At 42.9% G+C, this 23293-nt stretch overlaps 1 long non-coding RNA gene across 1 annotated transcript; it reads left to right on the top strand.

Moving 5' to 3' along the window:
• The first annotated feature begins 9847 nt into the window (after window positions 1–9847).
• On the top strand, window positions 9848–22949 carry LOC141052812 (uncharacterized). Its single transcript, XR_012220899.1, has 3 exons — window positions 9848–10022; window positions 22083–22188; window positions 22898–22949. It is a non-coding gene; the product is annotated as an uncharacterized lncRNA (long non-coding RNA).
• The last annotated feature ends 344 nt before the right edge of the window (window positions 22950–23293 follow it).

Raw genomic sequence — 23293 nt, 5'->3', positions numbered from 1 at the left:
ACTGTGTGTTAAGACTTAATTTCTAATCAGCCAATCACATGGCGGCAACTCAGTGCATTTAGGCATGTAGACATGGTCAAGACAATCTCCTGCAGTTCAAACCGAGCATCAGTATGGGGAAGAAAGGTGATTTGAGTGCCTTTGAACGTGGCATGATTGTTGGTGCCAGAAGGGCTTGTCTGAGTATTTCAGAAACTGCTGATCTACTGGGATTTTCACGCACAACCATCTCTAGGGTTTACAGAGAATGGTCCGAAAAAGAAAAAAAATCCTTTGAGCGGCAGTTCTGTGGCCGGAAATGCCTTGTTGATGCCAGAGGTCAGAGGAGAATGGGCATACTGGTTCGAGCTGATAGAAAGGCAACAGTGACTCAAATTGCCACCCGTTACAACCAAGGTAGGCAGAAGAGCATCTCTGAACGCACAGTGCGTCGAATTTTGAGGCAGATGGGCTACAGCAGCAGAAGACCACACTGGGTACCACTCCTCTCAGCTAAGAACAGGAAACTGAGGCTACAATTTGCACAAGCTCATCGAAATTGGACAGTAGAAGATTGGAAAAACGTTGCCTGGTCTGATGAGTCTCGATTTCTGCTGCGACATTCGGATGGTAGGGTCAGAATTTGGCGTAAACAACATGAAAGCATGGATCCATCCAGCCTTGTATCAACGGTTCAGGCTGGTGGTGGTGGTGTCATGGTGTGGGGAATTTTTTCTTGGCACTCTTTGGGCCCCTTGGTACCAATTGAGCATCGTTGCAATGCCACAGCCTACCTGAGTATTGTTGCTGACCATGTCTATCCCTTTATGACCACAATGTACCCAACATCTGATGGCTACTTTCAGCAGGATAATGCGCCATGTCATAAAGCTCGAATCATCTCAGATTGGTTTCTTGAACATGACAATGAGTTCACTGTACTCAAATGGCCTCCTCAGTCACCAGATCTCAATCCAATAGAGCATCTTTGGGATGTGGTGGAACGGGAGATTCGCATCAGGGATGTGCAGCCGACAAATCTGCGCCAACTGTGTGATGCCATCATGTCAATATGGTCCAAAATCTCTGAGGAATGCTTCCAGCACCTTGTTGAATCTCTGCCACGAAGAATTGAGGCAGTTCTGAAGGCAAAAGGGGGTCCAACCCGTTACTAGCATGGTGTACCTAATAAAGTGGCCAGTGAGTGTATATACAGTATACAGTATATATATGCAATATTGTGACAAAGATTTAGACTGCGGTGTAAAAATTTTGCAGAGTAAGACTGTTTTTCAAAAAGTCTTAGTGATTTATTTTCATCAAATAACAAAATGTTAAAGGGGTTGCCAGGTAAAAATCAAAGAGTCTGGAGTCACTCTGTAAATGCGGACTTATGAATTTCCCCAGCGGATGCACTATGCGCTGCGAGGAATCATGGGTACCAGACCTGGGAACGGACATTATGTATGTGTTATACATACCCCGGCCAGTGGGCGTGGCCTCACTCTCCATACAAGTGTATGGAGTGAGGCCGCGCCCATGGCAGGGGGTATGATTAACTCTAATGTATTATAGATTTATTTCCATAACTAACCCCTGTGCTTGATGTCAGCTGATCATGCAAAGCTGACATGTACCTCACAAATATTACATCAATTGCCACCGTACCAGGGCAAGTGGTAAGAGCAAGGTTAATTTGCAGATTTAATGCATCTTACTGATGCGTCATTTATGGGGAGGCTGAGGGTTGATGTTCTTAGCCTGGGTGCAGGGCCAATTTCCCTGGTCCCTTCCTTGCCTATTAATATCGGTGCAAAGCAGCCTGTTTAGCCTTTTCTGGTTTAAAATTATGGGGAGACCTTTTGTCATTTTTTTCTGGGGTCCTCCTATAATATAACCAGTAAAGGCTAAGCCAAAAGCTGTGAGCTGATATTAATAGCCTGGGAACCTTTATGGTTATTGTCATCCTTCCCAAAATATTATCATCCCTCAGCCATTGCCTTTCTCTCTGCTGCTTATGAAAATTACGAGGGACCCCATGCTGTATTTTTTTAAACATTTTTTTATTCATTAACAAGTGCAGCAAAATACACACCCACTGTAAGCTTAGTTTACAGCCTACAGGTGTTCCAGCAGCTTGTAACTCTGGTAATCTTAAAATGTTCCTCTAAGATTCCCATAAGGCTTCCGGGCCTCGCAGCTGCTGGGAGACCCTGAAGGGGAGATATCAGTGGCCATAAAACAGCTGATATCAACAGTACTAATATTACCGCACTTACCACCGCACAAAGGCAAGTGAGAAGAGCATGGTAAAACACCTGAATTGGCGCATCTAAAAGATACTCGTTTTCTGGTGAGGCTGCACTCTGCTATTTTTACGCTTGGGGGGCCAATATCCATGACCCCTTGCCAGTTTGAGAATTCCAGCCCCCAGCTGTTTGCTTTAGGTTGGCCGGTGGCTAAAAATGGGGTGACCCCACTCGGTATTCTTAAATTATTTAAATAATTAAAAAATATATATTGGACCCCTCTAATCTTGACTACCAGCCATGATAAAGCTGACAGGTGAGATTTGAAGCCCGCAGCTGTCAGTTTTGCTTGCACTGGTTATCAAAAATAGATGAGAGCCTTTGTAAGTTTTTTTTATTTATTTATTTATAGCACAGGTGTCGGCCGATGATCCACCAATTGTGCAAGTTCTACCACTTAAAAAGATGAGAGAGGCCTGTAATTGACATCATAGGAAGAACAAAAAATGAGAATACAAATCCAGAAAATCACCTTGTCTGATTTGGCAAGAATTATTTTTCAAATTATGGTGTAAAATAAGTATTTGGTCACTAACAAAAGTTCATCTCAATATTTTGTTCTATATCCTTTGATGGCAATGACAGCAGTCAAAGGTTTTCTGTAAAGCTAGCTTCACACTAACATTCGGCAGGGCTGTGGATGGCAACCTATTTCCTTCTTTCTTCCTCCGTTAAACCCTGCCCACTGCCGCACCTCTGCCTTCAGCTCCGCCCACATCTGCATGCGTCCTGCGTACCCTATCTTTAACATTGGGTACGCAGTCCATGCGGATGTATGCTGACTTGAAAATTGAAAGCTGGTTTTTTAACCTTGCATTTTTTTCAGGCTCCACATAGAAGCCTATAGAGAAAAAAAGCACAGAAACTGCAGATTACAGCCGCATCTTTAGATGCATCGAGGGCAGGTGCTTCATGAAATCCCATCCACTTAGCTTAGACATTTATAACTTGTTCACATGTAGAGTAAAAGTTGAGTTTTTCAGCTGTTTTTTTCACAGAAATTCTGCTATGTTTAACTGTCCAAGGAAAGTGCATGTGATTTCATAAAAATTGCACCCACTGTACATCTAAATACGCTACAAAACTGAGCAGTTTTGGTGCTTTTTTCCTCTGGAGGCTTCTATGTGGAGCCTTAAAACATGTAAAACTGCAGTTACTCTTCAAAGATTAACTGTACTATAAAAAGCATTTAAAAATGCAGCTTCACATCTGCACTAAAAATGCAACAAATTAGGGGGAAAAGGTATAAAAATGCAGCAAAAGTGCAATAATCAGAGAAGATTGCCATTGCGTAGTTTAGTGCAGATCCTGCATAAAACGAAGACACAGCATTTATGCTAAGTCTAAATACGGCCTTATAGCCACCAAAAAGCCAGATGCTGTACAGTGAAGCTACAGAACGATGAGAAAGTTCTGGCGGCTACGACTGTAAATGAATGAACAAAAAATAAATCCAATAGAGATGAGCATGACACACGGACAATGTGTGTCAGCCCTGGCTAATCAAAAGCCTCTCTGGGAACTTTGGTAAGAGATTTGTGGGCTTCCCATTTAGCCGCCTGATACCACTGGCCTGGATGCTGAATCAGAGACCGATGAATCGATCTGCTCATCTCTAGTCCCAACTGTCACAGATACAGTGGACAGTTCCGACTTTGGGTCTATGTCCTGCTTTCTCAGGCATCTGAATTTCTCACTGCCACCACCCCTCAAACATCTTCTGCCACAGTAGAAAGAAATGGTAAATGGGCACGGATTGGGGTGTGGCCAAAATTTGCCCCGATGTGCTTTGTCCCTCTTACAGTTTTGCAAAAAAAAGGGGGGTACGTGTACATACAGCTCTGGCAAAAATTAAGTGACCACTGCAAAATTTTCTGTTTGTCTGACTTTTCTTATTATAGGTATATTTTTGAATAAAATGTAAATTGCTCTTTTATTCTATAAACTGCTGACGTGTCTTCGAATTTCCAAGCACTAAATTTTGTATTTATTTTCAGAAAATGAGAAATGGTCAAAAGAATAAAAAAAATGCAGTGCTTGCAGACCTCTACTAATGCTAAGAAAACAAGTTCATAATCATATAAAAGCAAAAATACTAATGTTTTAACTCAGGAAGAGTTCAGAAATCAATATTTTTTGGAATAACCATGATTTTTAATCACTGTTTGCATGCTTCTTGCCATGCTTTCCATCAGTCTTTCATACTGCTTTTGGGTGACCTTATGCAACTCCTGGTACAAAAATGTAAGCAGTTCTTTGTTTGATGGCTTGTGACTATCCATCTTCCTCTTGATTACATTCCAGAGGTTTTCAATGGGGTTCTGGTCTGGAGATTGGGCTGGCCATGACAGGGATTTGATGTGGTGGTCCTTCATCCACACATTGATTGACCTAGCTGTGTGACATTGCACATTGTCCTGCTGGAAAAAACAGTCCTCAAAGTTGGGGACATTGCCTGAGCAGAAGGAGGAAACAACTGTTTTTCCAGGATAACCTTGTTTGCGGCTTGATTCATACATCCTTCGCAAAGATTAACCTGCCCATTTCCAGTCTTGCTGAAGCATCCCCAGATCCTCACCGATCCTCCACCAAATTTCACAGTGGGTGCAAAACACTGTGGCTTGTACGCCTCTCTATGTCTCCATCTAATCATTAGATGACCAGGTGTTGTACAAAGCTGAAAATTAGACTCATCAGAGCAGTTTACCTTACTCCAGTCCTCTATGGTCCAATCCTTATGGTCTTTGGCAAACTTCAGCCTGGTTCTCCTTTGCTACTCATTGATGAGGCTTTTTTCTACCTTTACATAACTTGAGCCCTGCTTCTAGGAGCCTGTTAAAAACTGTTCTTGCTGTTGACTTCACGCCAGCTTCCATTTGCCATTCCTTTTGTAGGTCACTTGATGTCATCCTGCGGTTGCTGAGTAACATTCAAATAAGATGATGATCATCCCGGTCAGTGGAGAGTCGTTTTCACCCTCTGCCAGTCTGTAGCTTTGTTGTCCCCAATGTCTGCTGCTTGAACTTGTTGTAATGGACTGCAATCTTAGAAATTTTAAGGATAGAGGCAACATGACTCTCACTGTATCCCTCTGCTAATAAAACCAGAATTGAGCCCTTCTTTTCCTCACTCAAGACTTTTCTTTTCAACTCCTTTGGCATGGTTAAAAGTTACTTTTTCATTCCTGTTACTTTTGGGATATTACTAGCACTTGTCTTCCATACAGCTAGTCCTATTGCAAGAGGATTGTGAACACTACAGCAGAGTTTTTTATACTTTCCTTCATTAAATAAGATTTGGTTCAGGTGATCACCAAATCAGAAGCACATTAAGTAGAATGAGGTGTACTCTGGTTGGAATTCAACTGACACTGGAATGGAATGGCTGTCAGACATGTAGAGAAGCCGATTTTTATAAAACTGTGCAGTGGTCTCTTAATTTTTGCCAGAGCTGTATACATATATACTGTAGGAAATATATATATATATATATATATATATATAATGATTTCCTAAATCCTAACTCTGCAGGTTTTGATTAGAGGTAACTGCCCTGCTTTGTCTACAGCCAGGCCCTGTGTTCATTTTGTGTCAGTCTGCTGGGGGGGCTACTGAGCATAGTGGAGTGTGTTGAAGCTGGTGAGTGATCAGCTATATCTGGGTGATAGAAAATACCTTGGTGTTGACAGTCTCAGCCAGAAGCTGAGAGAGAGACTAATGTAATCTTTTGGGTGAGACCGCACCTATATAGTATATATGCCTGCTGAATTGTGAAATTGCTGTTATAGCTTTGTGCCCATAATAGTCTGTTATTTTTCGAATCCTTTGGAGTTTTATGAAAGCAAAAAAAACTGCACAAGTTTGGACCAAACCACATTGCTGTGTGAATGTTACCTACTACTGAGCGTGCATCTTTACATTATATATACTGAAATGTGTCATGTCTATGTATTTCTGAAGCTATGTGTGTGTGATAAACATGTGTTAATCTGTGGGTATATATATGTATTCTCATGTGTTCATCTGTGGCATTTGAGCTCCATTACAAGTCTAAAAATTCCCCAGGGTAGTGGGTCTGAAATGCCACATGTGAACCTATAGGTAACTAAACACATTTAATTATGTCTATGGTGCAGCTGTTTTTGTTGTATCACTCTTGGAGAACCTGCCACTGTTTGGTACCCACCTGTGATATAGAGTCCTGCTTAAAGGGAACCTGCCATCTCATATATGCTATTTGATTCACAGGTACATGTCTGTCTGTATGAGCTCAGTCAGGTATTGCTTTTTACTCTGAAACACTGTGACATTTTTTAAAGCATTCTTACTTTGTAGCATTTTTACACTCCTCTGTAAAAGTTTTGCACACTGCTATTTAATGAGAGCATAGTAAGTGTAGGATGTTAAAACAAAAAATAATGCTTACCTCACCACTCACCTAATTGCTTTCTTGCTTTCTTTTCATTTTCACACCTATTGCCCACATTATCTTCCCTTTGCTTTGCTCTGGGCCTTTGCTTCCAGCATGAGTGTACTTCTCTCATTACTGGGCTCAGTGGCATCTTGGCTTAAATTGTGAAATCACAATGGTGTGACTTGTGTCATCCAAGTCCTATTCAGCTATGACCATGAAAGCCACAGCCCAAAGTGAAGCAAATCATAGAAGATGCACATGACAGGGAAGGAGAAAATAAGAAAAGGGGAAGACCAGATAAAGTGCTATGGGTTGGGTAATGAACTTGTGAGCTATCCAATAAAACCTTCATAATGAAATTCTCTGGATCTGAATCAATATGCTTCAAATATGGTGCTTGACTGTCCCCCCCCGACTTGACTGCATCATTAAAAAAACTGAGGAAAAGTGAATGAAGATCCAAATTAATCAGGACAAGAATAACACAAGAGGAGGAAGCGTACATGGGGGACCAATTGCTGATGTAGTTCATGTTCAAATTGCCTTTTGGAGCTGCAAAGAACTACGGTATATAGCATCAGATCATTGAACGTGAGAGTGATGAACATTGATAGGCTGGACATTATCAAGTGGTAAATGGAAATGACTAGTGCGAATGTAGTAAGTGTACTTCAATGTATTGGATCTAGGGACTTAAGCTTAGATGACTGCACCATTTATTACTCAGGCAACGAGACAGAAAGGAGAAAATGCGTTGCCATTGTTGCCAAAATAATGATCACAATGTGAGTACAGAGGCCCCTGTACATTAATGATATGTCTATTTATTTATGTCTATTTTCAACAAAGGAAAACCTCTGTATGCGACCAACATCCAACATCAAGTGCATTAGAGCAAGACATTGCTGAAGAGAATCACAAGAAAATACACCATTTACATTATTGGCTACGTCAAAGTCAAAGTTGGAGAAGATTCTAAAGTGGTTGGCACACATGACCGATAGCCATGTAGACAAAGACTAATGTCAGAAAAATATCTTCACAGTATGAAATTGAAGTAATAGGTTCAAGCTGCTCATGCAGATAGTAGGGATTCAAAACAAATTACATGTTGTGAATTGGTTAATTGCAACCTTCCTCCAGATTACTAGAAAGAAGAAAAAGGCCAAGACTAAGGGCAAGTTAAATGAGGTAATGTAACTCAATGCTGACTTCCAAAGAGAAGCCATAAAAGAACAATTTCCTGAATGAGGATACATGAACCTTAAAGAAGTCTATAAGAAGGGCTACACCAGGGAATAATTTGCCATGATGCAACAAGTGAAGCAGCATTTCCTAGCATGTCAAAAATAACATAATAGACTGTTTTGAGAATTTGGGAAGTGATGAGTGAGGTTTGCGTGTCGGCGCACCTGATTAGGTTAATTAGGTCATTCAACAATGATTAAGAAGCAACAGTTCAAATCAGATATGGAGATATAAAATGTTTAATAATCAAAAAGAGTTCAACACAAGGATGCATTAACTTTCCTTATATTTTCAACCTTTATGCAGAAGTAATCCCAGGGAAGCTGGATTTAGATGATTTGAGTGTTGAGGTGAAAATTGGTAATCTGAGATATACAACCCTGCTGGGTGAAAGGCTGGGTTCACATTGCGTTATGGCAGTCTGTCTAACGGATTGCGTTACAACGTGGCAATAACGCGATGTAAAGCATCCGTTAATGCTGCCATAGACTGCCATAACGTGGCAAATCACTAGCGCATGTCATAATCGGCATGCGTTAGCGATGTGCCGTCATGCTGTGACGGACCGTCGGACGCGGTCTGCAGCGTTCGAGAGTCCGTCACTGCTAGCACAGATGGAGCATCTGCGCTAGCATGAGCGCATAACACGATCAAAAAAAGGAAGTTGCGGTAGCGCAGTCCATTTAACGCATGCGTTGAACGGACTGCACTAAAGCAATGTGAACCTAGTCAAAGTAAGTATGACCTGAAGAAGCTGATCCTGTAGTTTAAAGAAGAAAGCAAAGCAATTTACCTTTACTTGAACACCAGGAAGTCCAAAATCATGACTGCCAATAACAAGGAACCCAACATAAGGATGACTTTTGAAGAAATAAAATTGGTTGATAGCTTAATATTTCTTGGGTCCCTCTTTGATCACAGTGGAAGTTTAACAGCAGAGATCAAGTTTCAATCAGGACTGGAGCATGCAGCCATGATAAGTATGTACCAAATATAAAAAATATGGAAATGCAGTTGTGTTCCCAAATTGTGACATATAATTGTGAGGCTTCCGAAAGGAGATAGAAGAAAAATTGATACCTTTAAGCTGGAGTGCTGGTAAAGACTTTAATAAATCCCTTGGACAGCTATAATCACCAAAAAAGATGCTCTTGATCATATAAACCAAGAATGGAGAACCTCTCTGATTCTCAGGGATTGCACTTTTAGGTTTAATGGCCCTCTAATTCCTTCCTGAACCATGAGTGTATGCACGCAGTTTTTTGCAGCACATGCAACAAATAATTACGTGCCAGCATGAGGATGTTCTTTTTGGGTGAAGTTAGCATCCTGTACTCCCTTCCCATAGATGCAGAAAGAAGTAACAGTGTCTCCTATGTAATGAAAACAGAAGCCTGTGTGTGTTTTGTAATACATACACCAGCTCCAATGTCTCCTATGTGATAGGAGCTGGTGTATACAAAGTACATAGGAGACACTAAGACTGGTGTATATATGTGTCTCCTAAGTGACATTATTTTTCTCACTTGAAAAAGACGCTGGATGACCTTGAAACTCATTGTGAATAAAAAATCTCTTTCTCCTCATTTCTGGAGAATTTATTAATTCCAGCAGCGCAGCCCACCAACCTGTTCATCCAACTGGATCCAATATCTCTTAAAGGGAATGTGCCGCAATTTTACATAATTTGCAAAAAAAGAGTAAGTAACAAAACATGTTTGTTCAGCAAATGTTGTACTAACTAGGATTTATGGTTTGTTTGTAATAATGTTTTAATGTAGCCACTGAGCGCTGCCATCTTGATTTGCAGATCTGTGGAGGACTATCTCTTAACATTGTAGCCTCATTAGCAGTGAACTGGGCACGCCCCTGTGGGCTGCACCATTCACTGCTGTAGGTGTGGCTGGGCGCCATTTTACTGTAGCCCAGTGCTATCTGCTGAGCTCCACTTACCCTCTATCACAGGACCACTTGTGGCATAACGGGTCCTGTGTTGTGAGGAGAGGCTGTAGATATGGTGAAGGTGGTCAGCAGAGGAGAGAACCACTCACTGGAACCGGAGGATGGAGAGTGGTGAGTGCAGACTTTCCTCTATGCTCCTCTGTCCTGCTTACTCCAGGCTCGGCCCTGTGCTTCCTGCTCTACTGTGTTCTTCTGCTCTGTCTCCGCCTCCTCACTCACAGCCCCAGTGATCTCTGGTAATCTGACACCTTCCCTTTTATGACAGCTTTTATGACTGTCTGAGGAGGATAGTGACTTATACAGCCCATAGTCTAGTGTATGGGGGGGCTGGAAGTTTCACTAGTGTGGGCATATCTGTAATACTGTTGCATGTGAAATAGTCTGCTGAGCCGTGTATCTAATCCTCCCCTGTGTGATACTGACTGCTGAGCTACAGTGGGGAAAAAAAGTATTTAGTCAGTCAGCAATAGTGCAAGTTCCACCACTTAAAAAGATGAGAGGCGTCTGTAATTTACATCATAGGTAGACCTCAACTATGGGAGACAAACTGAGAAAAAAAAATCCAGAAAATCACATTGTCTGTTCTTTTTTCATTTTATTTGCATATTATGGTGGAAAATAAGTATTTGGTCAGAAACAAAATTTCATCTCAATACTTTGTGATATATCCTTTGTTGGCAATGACAGAGGTCAAACGTTTTCTGTAAGTCTTCACAAGGTTGCCACACACTGTTGTTGGTATGTTGGCCCATTCCTCCATGCAGATCTCCTCTAGAGCAGTGATGTTTTTGGCTTTTCGCTTGGCAACACGGACTTTCAACTCCCTCCAAAGGTTTTCTATAGGGTTGAGATCTGGAGACTGGCTAGGCCACTCCAGGACCTTGAAATGCTTCTTACGAAGCCACTCCTTCGTTGCCCTGGCGGTGTGCTTTGGATCATTGTCATGTTGAAAGTCCCAGCCACGTTTCATCTTCAATGCCCTTGCTGATGGAAGGAGGTTTGCACTCAAAATCTCACAATACATGGCCCCATTCATTCTTTCATGTAACCGGATCAGTCGTCCTGGCCCCTTTGCAGAGAAACAGCCCCAAAGCATGATGTTTCCACCACCATGCTTTACAGTAGGTATGGTGTTTGATGGATGCAACTCAGTATTCTTTTTCCTCCAAACACGACAAGTTGTGTTTCTACCAAACAGTTCCAGTTTGGTTTCATCAGACCATAGGACATTCTCCCAAAACTCCTCTGGATCATCCAAATGCTCTCTAGCAAACTTCAGACGGGCCCGGACATGTACAGGCTTAAGCAGTGGGACACGTCTGGCACTGCAGGATCTGAGTCCATGGTGGCGTAGTGTGTTACTTATGGTAGGCCTTGTTACATTGGTCCCAGCTCTCTGCAGTTCATTCACTAGGTCCCCCCGCGTGGTTCTGGGATTTTTGCTCACCGTTCTTGTGATCATTCTGACCCCACGGGGTGGGATTTTGCGTGGAGCACCAGATCGAGGGAGATTATCAGTGGTCTTGTATGTCTTCCATTTTCTAATTATTGCTCCCACAGTTGATTTCTTCACTCCAAGCTGGTTGGCTATTGCAGATTCAGTCTTCCCAGCCTGGTGCAGGGCTACAATTTTGTTTCTGGTGTCCTTTGACAGCTCTTCGGTCTTCACCATAGTGGAGTTTGGAGTCAGACTGTTTGAGGGTGTGCACAGGTGTCTTTTTATACTGATAACAAGTTTAAACAGGTGCCATTACTACAGGTAATGAGTGGAGGAAAGAGGAGACTCTTAAAGAAGAAGTTACAGGTCTGTGAGAGCCAGAAATCTTGATTGCTTGTTTCTGACCAAATACTTATTTTCCACCATAATATGCAAATAAAATGAAACAAAAACAGACAATGTGATTTTCTGGATTTTTTTTTCTCAGTTTGTCTCCCATAGTTGAGGTCTACCTATGATGTAAACTACAGACGCCTCTCATCTTTTTAAGTGGTGGAACTTGCACTATTGCTGACTGACTAAATACTTTTTTTCCCCACTGTATGTATCTAATCCTATCCTGTGTGATACTGACTGCTGAGCCATGTGTCTAATCCTCTCCTGTGTGATACTGTCTGCTGAGCCGTGTATCTAATCCTCTCCTGTGTGATACTGCCTGCTGAGCTGTGTATCTAATCCTATCCTGTGTGATACTGTCTGCTGAGCCGTGTATCTAATCCTTTCCTGTGTGATACTGTCTGCTGAGCCGTGTATCTAATCCTATCCTGTGTGTTACTGACTGCTGAGCCATGTGTCTAATCCTCTCCTGTGTGATACTGTCTGCTGAGCCGTGTATCTAATCCTCTCCTGTGTGATACTGACTGCTGAGCCGTGTATCTAATCCTCTCCTGTGTGATACTGACTCCTGAGCCGTGTATCTAATCCTATCCTGTGTGCTACTGACTGCTGAGCCGTGCATCTAATCCTATCCTGTGTGATACTGACTGCTGAGCTGTGTATCTGATCCCATCCTGTGTGATACTGTCTGCTGAGCCGTGTATCTAATCCTATCCTGTGTGCTACTGACTGCTGAGCCATGTATCTAATCCTATCCTGTGTGTTACTGACTGCTGAGCCATGTATCTAATCCTCTCCTGTGTGATACTGTCTGCTGAGCCATGTATCTAATCCTATCCTGTGTGCTACTGACTGCTGAGCCATGTATCTAATCCTATCCTGTGTGCTACTGACTGCTGAGCCGTGTATCTAATCCTCTCCTGTGTGTTACTGACTGCAGATCCGTGTATCTAATCCACTCCTGTGTGATACTGTCTGCTGAGCCGTGTATCTAATCCTCTCCTGTGTGATACTGTGTGCTGAGCGGTGTATCTAATCCTCTCCTGTGTGATACTGTCTGCTGAGCCGTGTATCTAATCCTATCGTGTGTGATACTGACTGCTGAGCCGTGTATCTAATCCTCTCCTGTGTGATACTGTCTGCTGAGCCGTGTATCTAATCCTCTCCTGTGTGATACTGTCTGCTGAGCCATGTATCTAATCCTCTCCTGTGTGATACTGTGTGCTGAGCCGTGTATCTAATCCTATCGTGTGTGATACTGACTGCTGAGCCGTGTATCTAATCCTATCGTGTGTGATACTGTCTGCTGAGCCTTGTATCTAATCCTATCCCGTGTGATACTGCTCTCCTGAAATGCTCTGTGCTGCTCTCACCCTGCTCCTCCCCCATATATCTCCCTCTGTGCCCCCCATAGACCAGCACACTGCTCTCCTGAAATACTCTGTGCTGCTGTCACCCTGCTCCCAGAATCCTTGCTGTCTGCCATCCTCAGTGACTGAAGACCCTATTCCTCTCCTCAGATCCTGTCCTGGCGATGTGTGAAACTGAGACGACAGGGGCCTGATATATGGTGGAAGGAGTAGGGTGACAGCAGCACAGAGTATTTCAGGAGAGCAGTGTGCTGGTCTGTGGGGGGCGCCCTGTTCGGTGCCAGTGATTGTACATAGAGCGCTGTGTTTTATACACATGGATGGACTGTCTGCTTGTCTGCTCCACAGAAATACAGTAAACATTTCTGCTGATTGATGGCCTGTTCTGATCCAGACTTTACATGCAAAGACAGTCAGTAACTTTGCAGGCCCCATCAAAATGGCTGCTCACTGTGTTCCTAAATGTCATCCTCTCTTTTCCCTTAGCAAACACCCAGAAGGGGAGGAGAGGAGTGACACCACACCCATGTCAGCAGACTCCGCCCATAATTACTGCAGGGCAGTAATGGGAGCTTGTTGTACACTAGGTTTTTGTGCCAAATTTCAGTAGCTGCTCCCCCTAGTGTTAACAAGTGGAAATGTCAAACTTTTTAAAATTATTTTTCATATTTTACAAATTTAAAAACAAACGATAATATTTTTTAAGAAAATGTAAACATTAATTCTTCACATTTTTTCAATTGCTGAAAAAAAATTTTTTGGATGACACCTTCCCTTTAAGTGATGTATATACTCCAGCCCCAGTGTCTTCTATGTGATATATATCCACCAGTCACTGTGACCCCTATGTGATGTATATATCATCAAAAGTATCTCCTATGTGATGTACAGTACATATATACACCAGTCCAATTTTCTCCTATGTGATGTATATACATCAGCCTCATTGTCTCCAATGTGATGTATAAATTGAAGTCTCAGTGTCTCCTATATGATGTATATAGCAGACCCATCATTGATTGAGTTTTATAAACATTATGTGACCAGTGACAAACTTCCCACTTTGAAAAGATATGCATTGTTCAATCCATTTGTGTTCGGGATAAGGGTACCGTTACACTTAGCGATCCCGACAATGATATGGATTGCTGGTGCATCGCTAAGTGGTCGCTAGTGAGCTGCCACACAGGCAGATCTCACCAGTGACATAGCAGCGGTTGGGGGTCGCTACTTACCTGTCAGACGCGGCAATCCTGACATCCTCCCACCCACGTCCACGCGTCGCTCGTCGGCGCCACAGGAAGCTCAGCAGGAAGTGCCCGACGAGAAATGGTCCAGGATGTTCAGCGATAATCAGCGGGGGAGCCGGTCGGAGGTAAGTATCACATGTAGCGATAATCGCTAGCAATATCGCTGCTGCGTCACAAAATCAGTGATGTTACAGCGATATTGCTAGCGATATCGCTATGTGTAACAGGCCCTTAACTTACTGTTGCAATCAGTTCTTTATAAAATTTATTGTAAAGAGTCAATTGATTTTCAGACTGATGCATCTGGAAAAGCAGTTGTGAGAAGCAACATCATTATTACCACCTAACATCACACATCTCACCTGTTCCAGCCATAATATTAGGGGTAAGTCATTTAAATGTTCAACAAAATATAGCAGGATAATTTTCTTACTGACAGCCAGCTCTAAAATGCATCAATACAGAGCTGGTTGTCAGTCAGTGCCAGAGCGGGGTTACAGCGGCTGCTCACTATCTACTAAGCAGTGACTCAATCAGTGCCTGCCATGCCTCTATTTCTGAAATCTGGAGGCTGCCAGGAGGAATAATGTTCATTTTCTCCCACTTGCCGGGCTTTTAGTCTAGTGGCTGGGCAGCTTTGGGACACTACTAACCTGCAGATTACTAAAACAGTAGTCAAAAAGCAAAATAAATATTTTGACGCTGAGAGCATATTACAGTGTAGCTCTTCCAAGGTGTGAACAAGCTATGCTAGTTAAATGGAATTCTCCCAAAAAATGTTGCAAACAAAGGAAATGGACTATATACAGATCCAGCAAAGGATAATACAAAAAATGAATTTTATTAGAACATCACATACAAATTGTATTGAATAAACAACAGACATTGAGGAAAATGTGGTGGAGACATGAAGGTAGGCAAAGAAGAGGAGTGGGAGTCAAAGTCTGACAAAAGGAAGCAGGGAAGAAAGTAAATACCCAATATATAGTCAGAAGCAGCAAGAGATCGGTAAAAAGTAGTAAGAGCATGTATGTTCTAAATACCGAAAACGTGCTGCAATAGTAAGTCCTGCTTACCCATGATTAGTCACAACTCCCTCAGCCCCCTCTGCGCCCCCTGACACACGTTTCGCGTTCCTGCTTTTACAAAGGGGGTGTGATGGAATGTCCTGTCTCGTGAGTATTTAAATATATTTGAAACCGGAAGCACCATTAAACACGGCACATGCACCCTGGGATCCATGCACTGGAAATATTAATTCCCCCATTGCCTTCATTGCACTGTGCGCATGTGGGTGAAAATACACCCAGTGATGTCATCAGGCATGTGCACAGTGTTTAATCGATAGCTACCGGAGGGATAGTAAGGTGAAGGATTCAAAGTGCGTGTGCACACCAACAGCGGCCATTTTGGGGAAGAACATGGGCGCAGCCATCATGGGAAGTATTAAAAGTTACCTTTCTCTATTGCCCTAGATAGAGATCCATACCATGAAATTAACTAATGTGTATCACAGAAGTGAAATCAAAGTAAAGTGCAGATAAGTGGTGATATGTGTGGAGGACACATTGTCCTACAACAATGAACCTCTATAAGTACTACATTTATCATAAGGAAATGTTAGGCTACTTTCACACATCAGGTTTTCGGCGTCAGGCGCGATCCGGCGTCGTGCCGGAATGCTGGATCCGGCAAATGTTTTGTAAAACCTGATGTGCTGGATCCGGTTTTCTGCCGGATCCGTCTTGTTCTTGACAGACAAAACCGGATCCGTCTCATCCGGTTCATCCGTTTTTCTATCCGTTTTTCGACGGATTACGCCGGATCCGGTTTTTAAAATTGACCCTTGTGGCCTTCCGAATGGGATTGGCTACTGGAAAACTATATATAGCATGTTCCTACAGCCCTTCTTTGACAGGTTGTAGAGGAGAAAGTGCAGGTTGGAGAGAAGAGCAAGTTACTGGCGAAGATGGATGTTGTCATTGGAAATATTTTGAAGAATTTGGCGGATTTTATAGCGGAGGCGAATCGTTTGAGGGTGATTGTTCTGGAGAAGGAGAGAGCGAGACAGCAGCGCATCAGGCATCGTAGACGACGTTTGTGGATCCACCCCATCACAGCCAAGAGAATGACGCGTGGGGTCTATTCTACACTCTGCATGGACCTTCGACGAAACCCGGATACATTTTTTGGATATGTTCGGATGAAAATGGAGAATTTTGATTACTTGGTGGAGCGCATTGCACACCTCTTAAGAAAAGCGGACACCTATTGCCGCTTCTCTGTTTCACCCGCAGAGCGTCTGATGGTGACTTTAAGGTAAGCCACATTTATTGGATGTGATCGCATCAGAGCACACTTTCACTGCAATCTTGTTGGTGGTAGTTTGTATCTCCAAGTGTTATAGCTCAGTTTTGGTATGTAATGCTGTGATTTAAAACTATTTATTGTTTTTTAATTCCCCACAGATTTCTTGCAGCTGGAGAATCCCTTTCATCACTGCATTTCCAGTACAGACTCGGGATTTCCACCATATCTGGAATTGTGAAGTACACATGCCGTGCACTGTGGGACTCCTTAGCTGAAGAGTTTTTACCAGAGCCCACAACAGAGAGGTGGATTGAAATTGCTGACAAGTTTCAACAGATATGTCAGTTTCCCAACTGCTTGGGCGCTGTGGACGGGAAACATATCCGCATTGTAAAGCCAGCCGGATCGGGATCGGAATATTTCAATTACAAGAAATATTTTTCAATTGTCCTCATGGCCATCGCTGACGCGGAATACAAATTTATTGCGGTTGATATTGGGGCCTATGGCCGCTCCAATGACTCTCAAGTTTTCAAACTGTCTGCCATGGGGCGTAAACTGTATGGAAACACCTTCCAGTTCCCACCACCTAGACCGCTGCCGCAAACATCTGGTCCACCTATGCCATTTGTCTGTGTAGGGGATGAAGCCTTCCAGCTGTCAGAACACCTTTTGAAACCGTGCTCTAGCAGAGGATTGACAAGACCAAAACGCATTTTTAATTACCGCCTCACAAGAGCAAGAAGAATGGTTGAATGTACCTTTGGTATTCTGACAGCCAAATGGCGGGTCCTATTGACTGCGATCAACCTTAAGACAGAAACTGTGGACGAGGTGATCAAAGCTTGCGTGGTACTCCACAATTTTGTTATCTGCAAGGAACCCATTTCCATTGAGGACACCTCTGAAGAAACCACCTTGCAAGATTACCATGACATTACCACTAGAAGTTCTGTGACGGTTTCAGTAATGAGGGACAATTTTGCACTATACTTTATGTCACCTCAAGGCAGAGTACACTGGCAGGATGACAGAGTGTGAAAGATTTGTGCCCTAACCAAACTTGTGTACCTTCTGGACCAACAGTATATACCTTTGCCAACCAAAGTTGGCTATCTTGTCATGGTCTCTATTTTTAGCTTTAGGCCACAGGTGTGTACCTGGTTGTGTTTTATGCAAAGTATTTCACCTTTTAACAAAAGTTGTGTACATTGTTAGGAAATCACCAACAATAAACACAACTTTTCAGGTGAAATACTTTGCTTCAAACACAACCAGGAACACAACTGTGGCAAAAAGCTAAAATTTACCCACAGTTATATACTTGGTTTTGAATACCTTTTTACCTTTTAAATACCCTGTATTTAACCTTTTTTTTAAACATATTTCGCCGCAGAAAGAAATGACAGACAACCAGTGTAAACAATAATTTAACTTTTATTTAAAATATTTTTTTTTTGTAAACTGTTTTTAAAGTTAAAAAAACTTTTTTAATAAAGGTTTGAAACCAACCAAATGGGCATTTTTATTACAAAAAAAACATTATAATTCGGTGTAGTGTGGGGTGGAAATACTGCTGTAGGGGCTGCGGGACACTTCGACAATGGGAGTGTGGAGAGAGGACTGGGATTGTGGTGGGGAAGGAACAGTTAGAGGTGATGGTGCGGAAAAAGGTACAGAATGGGTGGACATGTGGGAGGCAGAAGAGGTGGTGGGCGGTGGAGTGGAGGGTTGGGCAGGGACTGTAGGAGCAGATGATGTTGATGGAAAGTTGTATGGGGAAGGAGTTTGGTACGGGGAAGGAGTTTGGTACGGGGCAGGTTGCTGGAAGTGGGGAGATGTCTGGTACTGGGGAGGTTGCTGGTACTGGTGAGGTTGCTGGTATGTAATAGGAGGGGGAGGATGGAAAGTGGCTGGAGGGGGTGCAGATGTAATAGGAGGGGGAGGATGGAAAGTGGCTGGAGGGGGTGCAGGTGGAGGAACTACAGTGGTGGGAGGTGGAGGTTGGGAGGTAACCTGCTGTAGAGCACCGTGGCACGAATGCATTACATGCATCTGCTGGGTAGGAGATAGTGTTGCCATGCGCTCCACAACAGACCTGAAAAAGGTGTGGTTTGGCAAAGATCTTGCTTCTGAATGCATGGTTTGCAGAAGTGTCTTCACCTCCAGAATGCTGGAGTTGATCTGCTGAAAGCCTGCGGAGATTTGCTCTGACAAGACTTTTAGACAGTTCTGGAAAGATGCATTCAGATGCAAGAACTCTGGCGCATAACTCTTTTCCTGACCCCTCTGCCGCTGCCGCCCAGTACCCGCAGGTGTACTAGAGGTGGCAGGGGCAGAAGGGTGGGGTAAAGGGAAAGCGATCTCCTCACCAGCAGCTTCATGTAATGTAGGCGGCCACGATGCTCCTGTGCTGGTGGATGGGACAGATGGGTCGAATGTGTGGGAAGGCTGGGAAGGTGCAGATGTACCGGGGCGGTCGAAGTGTCCCTCGGTGCCGGTCTCCTCAGGGATCGCCTCAGAAGGGTCCAATTGTGCAGGCTCCCGAGTGCTGCTCACCGTGCTGTGGAATAAAGAGAAAAAAAAAACAATTAAAATAGTGACATGGTATGGCCCTGGCTGAAAAAAAAGTTACATCTAAACATTTTTTTGTCACATGTGGTGTGTAATATTTACCTTCTGGTGAGCATTGTTTCCCGGAGGAACGACAGGGCTCGTGCGTACTTGTACTTGCTCCTGCGTCCTCCAGATCCACTCGGGGCCCGCATCTCTTTATTGAACTCCTTCTTGAAACGATCAATCACAGACCGCCACCGCTTCACAATTCTCTCCCCTGAAACGAGAAAGGACAAAGTGGTTAGTATACAACATCAGTGTTTCCCAAACTCCAGTCCTCATGGTCCCCAGGGGTCATGTTTTCAGGATTTCCAAAGTAAATAGAAATCCTGAACACATGATCCGTGGGGACCACGAGGACTGGAGTTCGGGAAACACTGGTTTAAATCAAGCAACCGGTACTGTATATACTTACGCTCTTTAATCTGGGCCCGAGCTTCGAGGTCCTCCCAGCGGTCCACAAGGAGCGAACAGATTTCCTCCCAGAGTCGTCGGGTAACGATAAGGTCAGCATGGCGGCGGTCAGCCATATTCCAGAGCGGCTCCCTTTCTCTGACGAGATCGATGAGGTGGTCCACATCGAGTCCTCCATCCTCACCGTCAGAGTCGGGAGCACGCTGTGAAGGCTGTTAAAGAAAAAGACAAAAATAACATAATTAGCCTCCACAAAAGAAATGAAATAAAAAGTGCAAAAAAAAAAGCAAAAATATTTATACTTACACGCTGGTGACCGCCGCGTTGCTGTCGCCGACGACCCTGGGAGGCACTGCGAGGACCTCTTGGCCGAACACCAGATTGGGAAGACTAGGGAAGAAAACAAAAAATGTTATGTCTTTGGATGTAGGCATTTGTTTGCTATGTGTGGTCTGCAGAACATTGTTTTCTATGTGTTGTGTGTAGTGTGATGTTGTGTTTCTGCGTTTGATGCAAAAAACTTACCAATTGTGAGCCCACTCCAAGTGTCTGTCCACCCCTTCCTTCTTCTTCTGGGAGCTCCTCTTCATCTTGTGATTCCTGTTTTGAAATAAAAGGCAATGAATAGACATATATTACAGAGATGATGGATTTTGGAAATAAAAACTTACCGTCAAACGCTGACGATGCGAGGGAGGGCTCCCAGAAGATGATGTGCTGTCTTCCTGGTGGCCAGACTCCATGGCTGTGGGTGGTGTTCCAGCTGCTGCCATTGCTGCTGCTGCTGCTAAATCTATTGGGCGGCTGTTGAATAAAGAGAAACAAAGGGCCAATGAATATCTTGATATTCAATAGCCCTAGTTTGGAGGAATGGGGGATTTGATAATTACCGTCTCTCACCTGCTGCTGGACTCCCCTCCCGTTGTTCAGCATGCTGCTCCATTTGGGGTGGTGCTGATGGTGCTGCTGCAGATGTCTGCTGCCTTCTCCTGCTCCTGGTTCTTGGCTTGGGTGGCATGTTGGGTGTGGCTGAGGGTCCCACTGTCTTGCTTTTATATATGTCTTGTGGGCAGAGCTACTGAGCATGCTCAGACCAAAAAAAACGGATCCGGCCACCGGATCCGGCTGACGCCGGATCAGGCGCATTGCGGCGCTCATAGGCTTTCATTGTATGAAAAAGCCGGACACGCCGGATCCGGCGTGTCCGGCTTTTTCGCCGGAGACAAAAAACGTTACAGTAGCCGTTTTTTCCAGACGCCGGATCGCGTCACATTGCCGGATCCGGCGAAAATCAGATGAAACGCATGGCCATCCGGCTCGATCCGGCTCTAATGCAAGTCAATGGGGGGGAAACCGGATCCGGCATTGCATTTCGCCGGATCCGGTTTCTGTCAAAAGCGCCGGATCGCGCCTGACGGCGAAAACCTGATGTGTGAAAGAGGCCTTAGCGAAGGTGCATAGTGCATGAAAATGAAATATGAAGCCAGAGAAGGCAAAAGTACCAAGTAATAAGGGGCAGAATAAGCCCAACAATAAAGTGATAATAGTGCAAGAGCAAACAGTGCAAAATATATTACAGTATAAAAAAATGTCCCATATAGAACAATGATACACTGTATAAGCAAGGGGCGTAAACTACTACAAGAGAAATTGGTATATACTCAATTGCCAAAATCACAACAAATAAGCTCAAGTACTAACAATAAGAATCCACCATCTGGTAACTATATTAAAGTACCAAATCACATGAGCATGTCACAGAAATTCATAAAAAATCAATTTATTTATAATCAATAAATACAATATTGCATAAAAAATTATGAGAACATACAGAGAACAAGAACAAAATGAGACATGACAGATTGACTCCACCAAATAATTACACAAATTGCTGCATGGTAAGTGCCCTGGTATTCACAAAAGTCCCAAAAGTATGCTAAATAAATGCCTTATCTTCAGAGTGTATACTGCCTTGTAAACTCAGTGGCCCAGTACGACAACCTTGACAAACATTAAGGGCAAGAAACACCTTGCCTATAAGGCTCCATGTCACTGACAGCTGAAAAAAACCCTCACCCAGAGGTGTACTTAGTGAAAGCTGGCAGACATGGCTGAAAAAATGGCGCACAACTAAGTAAAATACATGGCAAAATGAGTGACCAAGGAAACTTTACCTGGATGCCAGCAGCGTAAAAAATGAAGGAATGGGGAGTCCCGCCATGAACCCCGACGCGCACGTTTCACCCTGCTTCCTCGGGGGGCGTGAGAAATAGGGGCAATACATAAAAAAACAAACAATCGCTGTCAATATTTATAGTATATCCCATGTGGCGAGTGATGGTAATGCCACAAAATTCATATCAATCTCTTCATACAGATGGGCAAGGAAGATAGACTCTGACAATGCATGATAATCCCGGGAGTCATATAACATTCAAGACAATAGTATCATAAAGTTTTGAGAGCAGTGCCTAAAAAGAAAAGTGAGTATTCTTGTTTATTAAGGCACATATTACGCATTATAGCTTACCATTCCTAGAGGCATACCATGATGGAATACCTTTTGGAAGAGAATTACCCAGAAATATATTCCGGTAATTTAGCAAGTCTTTAAACCACTCATTACGCTATTAATGAGAAAAGTATGTCTGAGTGTGGGCTATATGACTTTCCACGACACCTATAAATGGAATGGAAAAAAAAAGAGCGAATTATGATCAAGGTTACCTTAAACATTAATTGTAATAACCACTTAGCACCTTTTCTAGTAAGTCAATGAGGATTATCACACTTCCACTAAGTAATAATAATTCTTGACCCTTAAATACCTCTTCTTAAAGATTAGTAAAAGGCCGCATTTAAAGTCATGTTCACATATGCAGTGTGAAGAAAATGGCAATATATAATGCACTGATGATTAGGAAATATAATTTGAAAGCACTTTCACTTTCTTAGCTATTTAGCATCCATTGCTGTTATTTTAATTAGCTTTGTTGAAAATGCCCAACAAAAATTTGAACTGGAGCTTTCATAAATCCAACAAAGCTATGTACCTCAATGAGTAAGACAAGAATTGTTAGCAATTGTTCAAGCATAAATTTATTCAACCCTGGATCTATAAATTGTTAAGATCACCAATAAAAGAAGTGGAATATTCAGCACTCACCCAGCAAAGACAAATTTTCTTTGTAGAACTATGAAGCAACAAGCAGAATACAGGGGACACTGCATGATTTTTCCACAGGTAAGCACATATTGTCCCTCTTAACTCTCGGAGTCCCAAGTGGGGTATTTTTAATACCCCACTCAATATTTCTTTCCATTTTTGTACCAATTCTGAAACTATATATTTGTTGTTCATGGTAGCTAAAGTTTACAACATAGGACACATTTTTCATGAAACACGTAAAAAATCAGACAGATTTCCCAGATAAGTTTTTCATTGAGGTATTAGAAATACCCTAATTGGGACTTTGTGCTATGAAACAGTATTTTGAGTCAAAAGTTTTTTATACCTTTTTAGTAAGTGAACCATATTTCTTCTGGGATCATCAGTTTTAGTGCTCTTTCTTTTTCTTGTTTTTTTTT

This window comes from Dendrobates tinctorius, unplaced genomic scaffold (assembly GCF_039654945.1).
Source record: "Dendrobates tinctorius isolate UK_male_01 unplaced genomic scaffold, ASM3965494v1 ptg000163l, whole genome shotgun sequence".
NCBI classification, from domain to species: domain Eukaryota; kingdom Metazoa; phylum Chordata; class Amphibia; order Anura; family Dendrobatidae; genus Dendrobates; species Dendrobates tinctorius.
The sequence above is the reverse complement of the archived record's forward strand: the minus strand, read 5'-3'. Positions and strand labels throughout refer to the sequence as shown.